The following is an 11,038-nucleotide window of genomic DNA, read 5'->3' on the forward strand; positions in this document are numbered from 1 at the left end:
CTTGTGGGAGGAGAAGAGAGAACAGACGTTAACTGAAACAAGAAAGATTCAGATTAGAGAGCAGAAATAACTTTTTCACCATGAGAACAAGCAATGGAACAGGTTGTCCAGAGAATCTCCAACTTTGGAGGTTTTCAAAACCAGTCTGGGGTAAAGCCCTAAGTCACCCGGTCTGACCTCACAGCTAATCTCGAGTGAAAGGGTAGACTAGCTGACCTCCTGATGTCTCTTTCAACCTGAATTATCCTAAGAATCTAAGAACATACAACTGCCAGAAATTCTGGAAAAAACAACCTTAACTAGGCACTCTAACCTGAGGATCAAAACAGCCTCGCTATTCGCACACTCAAGACACACGGTGAACCTGCTGCACGCATCAGTCACACTAACGAGCTCCCTTTGCAGGGTTTGAGTGCACGTGTAATGCACGTAACCTTATCCCATTGCACATGGTGGAACTGGAACTCTGTCTTCAGAGAGCCCGAACGAAACCAGCCAGGCTCCGAGCCTGCAGCCAGTGCAGCCCCACACCCAGCCACAACCCTGCTGCACCCCGCAGCTCGGAAAACCGGCTGCTCCAAGGCTGCGGTATCTAGCAAGGGTTAACAAAATACGTCATGACTGGGGATGGGCTGGACCTTGCCAAGGGTGTCTGCTTTTCTATTCTTCTTTTCTTCCCTCTGGCCCTTTGCAGTGTGGGTGCTTCAGGACCTTGGGAACCTCACGACTGCTATAGCACCTGTGGAGCTGGTGCTGGGAAATTTTGTTTCTCCTTCCTTCCTCCCTCCTCTCCCCGTACATCTCATGAGCTGGGAACTACTTCTAAAAGCATGAGTCTGTGATACAAAAGAACCCTTTGACCAGCTCTTTGTTTTTCCTTTTTTTTCTTTTTTTTTTTTTTAAAAAAACCAAACTACATTTCAATAGCACACATTGTTCTATGAATTACATTTTGGAGTAATTCCATATACAGAGGCCTTTTCATTTAACTGGATTATTTCTTTCATTGAATCACACTTTGCCAAGAGTAGCTACAGGGCCTGATTCTTCTCGCATTTACCCCATTGTTAACAAGAAAGGACATACAATTCAGATTCACACCTGTACGAAGATGTGGCATTTAAAACAGACACATTCTTTACTCATGTTTACGGATATTAGGTTAGATACAAGAAAGAAATTTTTCACTCTGAGGGTGGTGAGGCTCTGGAACAGGTTGCCCAGAGAAGCTGTGGCTGCCCCATCCCTGGAAGTGTTCAAGGCCAGGCTGGATGGGGCTTTGAGCAACCTGGTGTAGTGGAGGGTGTCCCTGCCCATGGCAGGGGGGTTGGAACGAGATGATCTTTAAGGTCCCTTCCAACCCAAACCATTCTATGATCCTATGATTCTATAAGCTCCTGCCACTCTCTATTCTAGAGCACTGCATCTGGAAAACACATTAGGCTTGCTTTTTCTTTAAACTCATTGTTCTGGAGCGTATAACTGATGATGTGTAATCTCTGACCTATCACTGATTATATATTTGATGAAAAAAATGTTAAAATTAACCTTTCAAAAATAAACTTTATTTCCCAGAGTTCGCACGTAGAGCGTTTAAAATCATTCTCCATCTATTCGATATGATAAAATCTATAAAAAGAATGTGATGATAATAAGAAGGTTCTGCTGGCTGAAATAAAACAATGACAACACAGTTTGGAAACTTAGATGCAATCGATTCCTGATCTCATATTCATTACCTAGATGTAGATTCAGCACCTCTGAAGTCAGTCCCCTGTACAGCCTCTAAAAACACACACCACATCTTAAACCTGTATGTCATTTGTACACTTTGCAGCGTGTAGCAAAGCTACGCAGCTCCAGACACATGCAAACGTGTGCTTTTCTTAGCTAGGCAATTTACCAGCTGAGATAAATCATTAATGCACATTGTAATACATTTCACAAAGAGCTTTAACAAAGGCAATGTTCAAGCTCATCAGAACTTTTAGACCAGCCTTACAATGTCAAACTTGCAACTTTATATCCCATTTCATTTCAGCTACACAATTCTTCACAACATTTGCATAAAAATCACATGTTCTTTAATTGTAGAAGTGTGTAAATACACACACGTATATGTTGTAGTTAAAAAAAGGTGCAGTGATTTTACCAGGACTTTAAAAAGGAGAAATTAATATACAGAAAAAGATTAAGCTAAGCTATGTCAGCCTGAAAATGTAAAAGTTACGAAGTCCCTAGGACTGAGGATAAAAAAAAGGAGCTTTTTTTTCCTCCTATTGGGTCTCTTCTATCCATACTCTTGACACTTATTGCCTAACTAAATAAAAGGCTGAGACTAGTTTCTCAGGTAGCGTTGTGTGGCAACACTTCTTGAAGAGTGGATGCTGCCCCCTTGCAGGAAAGGCAGAGGCAGCCATGTAAGCACTCACTGAAGCAGTCTTTCCAGGATGGAGTTAATGGAAAGCTTAAGCCAACGGTGCCAGATCTCCTCAGGAAGTGTGCTCCGGAATTGGAGACCAGCAGAACCACCTGACGACCTGGCTGGCTGTCATCACCTGAAAAAAAAAAAATAAAGAAAAGGATCAACAGACCCTGCGGGGAGGAATGCCAGTGATTTTTACAAAGCTCCGGTTTTGGCTCCACGGGCCAGGCCAGGGGCTGCACGGACACCTGCAGACACATGGTTTGTCATCTGTGTGCTGATCCGCAACTGCAACCCAACGCAGGTGTCTTTGGCGCCCCGACATCGTGGGGCCGTGCCGCTGCGGTGGGCTCGACCTTCGGATGAGACGCGGCCACCTCTGGAGCCCTGGTCAGTGCAGCCACCTCCCTTCCACGGGGGGCCAAGGCCACCATGGCCCTCTCCTCCCTCAAGCCACGCTGTCGGGCATGTCTGGTAACATCCATGCTACAGTCGCGCGAGCTGCTCAAACAAACACCACCAAGCACTGTATTCCGTGCAAACATCTGTCGCGCCGCGCGCAGTACAGCAGTTCAGACGTTCTGTGGAGTGTGCAGCTGACCGCTGCGCGCTGTGCACACAATGTGCTGCGCAGAAACGTGGCCGTGCCTGAAGCACAGCGAGCCCCGGGCAAGTCATGGAAGAGTCATTTATGTAACGGGTATGTTGTGGGTTTTTTTGGACTGAGGGTCGAGACAAGAACCGAGAGGGAGCACCCACCAACCATGGTCCCGGGCAAAACATGACTCAGGCTTTCTTCATAAAACAAAACAATTTATTAACAGTTACTGAACAAGAGACACAAGGGAACGAAACCGGTTACTTGAGAGGAGAAAGAGAAAACAAGGCCAGATCTTAAACACAACAACCTCCCCACCCCCTATTTCCTTTCGTTCCTGGCTCTACCTCCCCCCGGCGGCGCAGGGGGACAGGGAATGGGGGGTGCAGGTCAGTTCATCCATGTTGTTACTGCCGCTCCTTTCTCAAAGGAGGAGGAGTCCTTACACCATTTTTTCCTTGCTTCGGTGGATCCCCTACTCACGAGGAAAAATCCCCAAGCTTTTCCAGCGTAAGCCCTGCCCGCAGGATTGCCATCCTTCCCCATGGATCGCACCAGTTCGGGCTTTACCAGTCTCGGCCTCTCAGGGAGCTGCTGCCACTCGCTCTGGCGCGGGCCGTGCCGCGGACTCCAGATGCCTCCACGACCCCGTCATGCATCCCATGCCCATTATTAACAGCACCTGGTCGTGCATCCCCTGCTCCACGGCCTCTCCTGGGCTCAGGCATCTCTTCCCCGACGTGGGTTTCTCCACAGGCCACGAGTGGGTCGCTGCCCCGCCGAGCGCACCCTGGCTGCAGGGGGCCGCCCGCCATCTTCACACCGATTGCAAGGGAAACCTCAGCTCCAGCGCCCCTCCTCCTGCTCCATCCTGACTGACCCGGTCGTTGTGGTTGTCTTCTCTTAGATATTAATCCTCTCTAGGGGAACTCGGCCCGGCGGGCACCCCGGGAGCGGGGCGCTTCCCGAGCCCCCCATGCGGCTCCCCCGGCGCCATCTTGAGCACATGGCGCCGGCCCGGGCCCGAGCGGCCGCCCGGCCGGGAGCCGGGAGCGAGGGCAGCGCCCCCCGCCCCTCTCCTCGCCCCTGGGCGAAAGCCCCTTTCCCGCCCCTTTGTCCCGACTTAAATGGGGAAATTCGCAGAGGCGCCGGTTTGGCTCAACCCCCCGAGGGGGATGGGACCCAGGTCTGGTGGCACAGGGAGCAAATCCCCTCCCCTGCCACCAGAACACCCCCCCACATCAAACTATCACAGGGTAGTACGTGCTCTTTGCTGGGAAAATTAACTGCCTTACGCTTCTAAATGAATCAAAAATGAATCCAAAAGAGGATTGTTACATCGTACACCCTGGGTCAGATCATTTTCACAAGCTCCAGACGTCCCTATTTGAATGCTAAACCGTTTGCGTAGATGTTCCTGCATATTTCTAGGTAGGAGCTTACTCATTTCCTTCTGGCGTGAGCTCAATGCTGCTTGAAACCTCCTCTTTCTCAAAAAGCCTGTTTCAAGCATGTGTGTGGCAAGCAAGCCAGTGCATCTTAAGCAAAAGAATTTTTAATCACTAGTTTCACAGGTTTAAAATCCAAAATGGACAATTGTGATTGCTGAATCTGATCTTCTAAATAACAGCGGCCAGAGATTTCCCTACGTGATTCATGCATTAAGCCCACAACCAGTTCCGTATGAACACACAAAAATTCCACACTTCCAAAACTTACTGACTGGAAGTGACGGGCAGCATCCTTGCCTTGATCATTGGCTTTTCCTGAAAGCTCACAGTAAATCAAAATATTCAGGTCACGTTCAAAACTTTGATATTGCCATAACTATCCATGTATCTTGATGCCTGGGGGCTGCCAGGCAGACCTGTAATTCAAGGTTTTCGGGAGCAATTCCAGCCACTTCCAGTGCAAGCAGGCCATTATATAGCGGATTCAATAAACCTCCCTACCCCTGTGTTTGCAGCGGTAATTGTTCACAAAATGGTTTCTCGGGTACAGAGGATTAGTTATCTGCCTACAATGCAGAAAGCTGCTCTGTCATACCAGTATCACCCCACAAATGTAACCCCCTCTTCCCCAGACACTAAAAATATTCTGTTGGCCTGCTTCTCTGATTGTGTGGCCATAGTAGAGGTACTGCTACAACGAATTCTCAGATCAAAACTTCACTTTGACAAGTTTCATCTTATCTAAGTATCTTTCAGGGAGTGTGCCCAACCAACCCCTCCATCCACAACCATCTCTAATATTACAGACAGCTGTAGCCATAAGCCAAAACAGTTTTAAGTCCCTTTCTTTCTCTTTCTCTCCAACGCATAGCCTTGTCCAGATGGTCAATTTAAACTTTTGTGCAGTCTGTGCACGCTTGATACGCATGATCGCACCAGACCTTCCAGCCTTACCCGCCCTATATTGCTCCAGACTAAGTCACAGTTTGTGGAGAGTCAGAATTTTGTAAAATAAATATCACAAAATACCTTACGGCTCTATGGAATTAATAGAGTCATTTAAATATAGATCTATTAAGGAGCTAGGCTCTGCAACAGGCCAGATCTAAATTATGTATCCTGACCCCTGGACACAAAAGGACCTACAGGGGATTAGTTTGCAGTGTCAGTTACATCACTGGAACATCCAACTGCAGAGAAGTAATTCCATACAGGCACCATTCATAACAGAAAAAAGCCCCATTTTCATACACATTCTGAAGTCACTTGAAGCAGATTGGCTTGCTGGGAACGAGCAGGCAGAAGCACATGAAGAGATGAATGGAAGATGCAGGGAAGACACTGGGAAGCAGCAGTTCTGCTGCTAGGCTAGATGTCTGCCAGGCCCTTCCAGTGTCCTTAGCTTTTTCTCCAAATAAATGCTTTGATTTTTTTACCCACCCAATTTTTCTTTGAAAAGGGAAAGTGGAACAGGTGTCTGTCCCTTAGGTGGAGAATATTTCTCTACTGCATTCCGTCCTGTCATTCACAGAGAGCACCGTGGAAACTCCTTTTTGCCTATTTTTTCCCAACTTCCAAGTGGTTCACACAAACACAAAGAGAAAGCACCAAGCAGGAAATTATGACAGGAGATCACAAGAAAGCAACTAAAAGCATAATTCATGTGAAAAGATAAAGAAAAAAAGTCAGTTTCTTTCCAAAAGTTCACACCTATCAGGAGTCATGAACTAAGAAGCTATCAGATACTAACAGCTAGCTATTTTTTTAAATGCTATTTGCATTAAAATCAGTCAGCCATTTGGAGCAAGAACCACCTAAACTCTTTACCTTTAAAATTATTTCTAAAACAACATGATCTGTTGCAGGGTATAACGCAAGGCTTGAAGGAATAACAGGAAACAAAAAAAAAGGAAGAAACAGCACAAAATAATGTACTTTCACTCCAACTAGTTTCAATGATATGACGCATGTTCGCATCTTCCCAAAACAAACAATCAAACTACACATATCTTACAGTAGATAGAAAGGGTTTTTTGTTGTTGTTGAAAAGAGATGTCAGGGCAAGGAACTAAAACTTCACGTATGTGATAGATCTAGATGCCACAAAAAAAAAAAAGTAGGATGTGCCCAGAGAGGCAGGAGGAGATTCTAAAAGGTGATGCAATTATAACTGATACAAAGTACCAGTTTGGAATTTGCAACCTCTACATCCATGTTAAATAGCTAGAACAATCTCATTTGGACATCACCAGAACCCTCCTCCTTAGATCCTTCCCTCATTCTGTATTTTTGAATGACTGATCTGTTTTCCCATAGAAAAATTATACCCAATGCCATTTTGTTTACTTAAACTTGCGCTCTACTTAGGAAGTACCAGTTTGCACAATGACTTGTTTTTATAGTGACCACAAATGCCAGGTAGTACCATGTACCTTTTATTTTGGGCTTCTTCAAGTTGTCCCTTTGGCCACATAAACAGTATTCACTCAGAGAAAGTGAATCCCTAGATTTTAAAACAAAACAAAACAAAACAAAACCACAAAACAAAACAAAAAACTTGGCATTTTAGTGAAGACGCATCACATCATCCGTTCTAGTTAGGTTTCATTAGTGTTCTAGGGTCATTCTGTGCCTGTTGCATAGCCACAACTTAGCAATTTTGAGTGAAAAAAAAAAAACAAACCATTAATAATTATTAATGGCTTGAGAGTCTAATACAGAGTACAAACTAATTGCATGGCTAAGACGCAAAGACGCAGTGCAATGGGTCTTTTCTACCTTGAGTATTTCCCTCCAGGTTTCCGTGGCTGTTCTGACCGTGGTCCCAAGGACCCGCTCTGCACCCTCCAACATTTGCTCTGCACAACACTCGCCAAAAATCCTGACTCAGACTCATGTGACAACACTGGCAGAGTTCTCATTTTATCGTGACGGTGCTCGAATTCACGCCCAGGCAAGGATGACCTCCCACACAGGATTGTCTTGTTGCTTCATTACAGGGCTGCAGACTGACCACATCACCAGTCTGTTACCTCTCTTGTCACCAACGTGAGTCGGCAACTATTTTTCTCTAGGGAGCATAGGGTCCTTTTCATAAACATATATATATATATATTTTATGTTATTTTTATCAGATTCGCCCAGCAGAACTAACTCAAAGGCTGGATAACTGGAAAATGTATTGTTAAAAAATTGGCACTGGGCTGATGAGTGCAACAATATGAAGATGCAACACAGAATTGACTGTTTCAGACCACACGTGAATACTGGCTCACAGGCCACCTCACAAGCTCAGACTAAGCTGTTTCTTGCTTCCACTGAAATTACACCCATTTCCCATAAGATTGAAAACAAGTCCTGTTCTCCCAGGTCTCTTTGGCATATGACTGTGCAGTACAAATGTGAGTTAGCGTGGAGAAAGACTAACTGAGCACTACCACTCCTAAACGTCACCTACAGAGAGCAGATCTTCTCTAATTTTGAGGATTAAGGGCAGGATATTTTCACCAGAGTGGCTCAAACCTTTACAACTCTCAAATGAGTTTATCAAAATGCATTTGCAAAGAGCTACAGAAGATGAAAAAAAGGGCAATTAAAAATATAGCAGTGTCTCTGAAAATGTCACTGGACAATGCAGCCAGTTCTGACCAGCTGAATTCTGACCGTGTACCTTTTATTTTGGGCTTCTTCAAATTGTCCCTTTGGCCACATAAACAGTATTCACTCAGAGAAAGTGAATCCCTAGATTAAAAAAAAAAAACAACCAACAAACACAAAACAAAACAAAAAACTTGACATTTTAGTGAAAACGCATCACATCGTCCTTTCTAGTCAGGTTTCATTAGTGTTCTAGGGTCATTCTTTGCGACCACCAGCTGAATTCTACCTTCAGGTCCAAACAGTGCAGCAATTATGGCCCGAGCATATTTAATGACTGTTAAATTAACGGGTAATGTGTCTGATAACAGCTGGCCTGTTAAGCACACTACCGAAGTTCGGCTACTACAAACCCAAAAACTAAAGAAAGCAGAAGGCGGGGAAGGCCACTAGGAATCAACAGATGAGAATTCCTGTAAAGTCTGATTAAATAAATGCTTGCTGTGCAGTCCATGAAGGCAGCGACTTCTGAGTGTGTACTGTGCCAAGGCGTTTTTACGGGATGAAAGTTAATGATCAATGCAGCGCGCTCGTGAGGCCGGTGAAATCATAGAATCATAGAATGGTTAGGGCTGGAAGGGACCTTCAAAGGTCATCTAGTCCAACCCCCCTGCAAGGAACAGGGATATCTCCAACTAGATCAGGTTGCTCAGGGCCTCGTCCAACCTGGCCTTGAACGTCTCCAGGGATGGAGCATCCACCACCTCTCTGGGCAACCTGTTCCAGTGTTCTACAACTCTCATAGTAAAAAATTTTTTCCTAATATCCAACCTGAATCTACCTCCCTCTATTTTAAAACCATTACCCCTTGTCCTATCACAACTGGCCCTCCTGAACAGCCTCTCCCCATCTTTCCTGTAGGCCCCCTTGAGGTACTGGAAGACCGCTATAAGGTCACCCCGGAGCCTCCTCTTCTCCAGGCTGAACAGCCCCAACTCTTTCAGCCTGTCCTCATAGGAAAGGTGCTCCAACCCTCTTATCATCTTCATGGCCCTCCTCTGGACCCTCTCCAACTGGTCCATGTCCTTCTTATGTTGGGGGCTCCAGAACTGGACGCAGTACTCCAGGTGAGGTCTCACGAGGGCAGAGTAGAGGAGGAAGGGCAGAGTAGAGGGGGAATGTCATCTTCAGTGACCTTTAGCCTTAAGAAGGGAAGCCTAACCTAGGTTTAATTTTTGCTTAGCCACATCTGGTTGGCCACATGCTTTTGCGTGGACTCTAAAAATGGATTTAGTCACCAATTGAGTCAGCCTTAGCAAAAAATCACTGTGAACTCAAAACCAAAAGTCAGCTACAAGAAGCCAGCGCAGTTTAACGCCAAGCTAACCAGGAATTTCCATCAAATTCCCACTGGAGAAACTCCAAAGGACTAAACACTCACGGAGACTCCTAAAATGTAAAGGTGCTCACCACAATTCCAGTCTCATATCCACTCACATGTTAGAGAGGTGTGCCCATCTGCTGTGTGGAAAAAGCTGCAGTAACGTGGTACATGGTGGAGATTTTTAGTCGATGTGTCACAATCCTTAAGCCTGAGTCTCCAATTTCGGGCAGACCCACTTGGTAGGGCACACTGCAGTCCGAGACCTCCTACACAACCTTCTGACTAGTCCAGCTGGAGAACCTGCTGGGGTGAACTGCAGACCCCTCCCCGCAGACGGGGCATGGTCTCGCTGCGTGTCTGAGATGCAGACTGGCGGCTGATTCCCAAGCACCACGGCTACAGAGCGAGAACGGCCGAGCGCCCAGACCTTCTTTCAGCAGTGGCCTCTTGCAACAGGTTTATGGCTGTAGGTCCAACAGCTTTGTGTTCAGTGCACTAAGAAATACACCTGAGGATTCCCTCCACGGCTGCTGCTTATGGAAAAATCCTGTCTCGGTGACAACGGAATCGGTAGTAACGCTTCTACATCTCTTTACGCAAGGTCTAGGAAAAGGCCTTTATACCTTTTCAAAAAAAATTCCATTTATATTTATTCATATTCACATTCTGTGTGTTTATTTGTATTATGCATGTTTATTTGCATTCTGTAAATAGAATATCCCTTAATTGTGTTTAGAGAGCTAGGAAAGCGATTCCTAACATGGAAGATTTTGAAGGAGTTAACCTGAGGAATGTGTTTGGACACCACAGATAGGGACAGGCTCGTTGGACAACTACTCAAGAACATTTTGAGTGCAGACGAGCAGTTCATTGCCAGCCTTAAAACAGATTACATGTGGCCACATGACACCTTTTTATTATTATTATTATTTGTTTTTTACTCTGAACACTGTTAAATTTAAGTAGCAGAAGGTTTGCTAGTAACAATAACACTTTAAAACCTAATTTAATTTCATCTAATTTAATCTAATTATTTTGCCTTGTTTCACATTTTAGGCTTACTGCTCTTGTTGCCTGTTGTTTCTGTGCATCCCAGTGTTCCCCTGCTGTTCCATCGCCATCAGACCTGTACGTTACCAGCTTTTATGTGTGCCCTTTGCCGTGCGGACAGGTGGGAAAATAGGGAGGCAAAAAAAAAAACAGGATAATGAGACTGAAATCCTAAAATCCCTGATGAGAGTGCTCTTAAAATAAACCCCTAGGTTATTGTCACGATAGGAGTTCTCTAAAGCGACCCCTTTGCATCCAGTGCCAATGAGCCACACTCCTTCCCAGAGCAACGCAAAGGGCGACCCTTGGCCAACGTTAAGCTGGTCCGAAAGCCAAACTGGTTGGTCTGAAAGCCAAACTGGTGTCACAACCGAACTGACGGTGCGAGGCGGCCGCTCGGGTCCCGGACGCCGAACCGGAACGCTGTCGCGACAGCGGACGCTGCCCCGGGGCGGGGGGAGCCCGCCGGCCGGCTCCGTGCCTGCCCCCGCGGGGCCGGCGGTCCCCCCCCGCCAGGCGGGGCACCTCGGCGG

This window comes from Tauraco erythrolophus, chromosome 12 (assembly GCF_009769465.1).
Source record: "Tauraco erythrolophus isolate bTauEry1 chromosome 12, bTauEry1.pri, whole genome shotgun sequence".
In the NCBI taxonomy this organism is placed as follows: Eukaryota; Metazoa; Chordata; class Aves; order Musophagiformes; family Musophagidae; genus Tauraco; species Tauraco erythrolophus.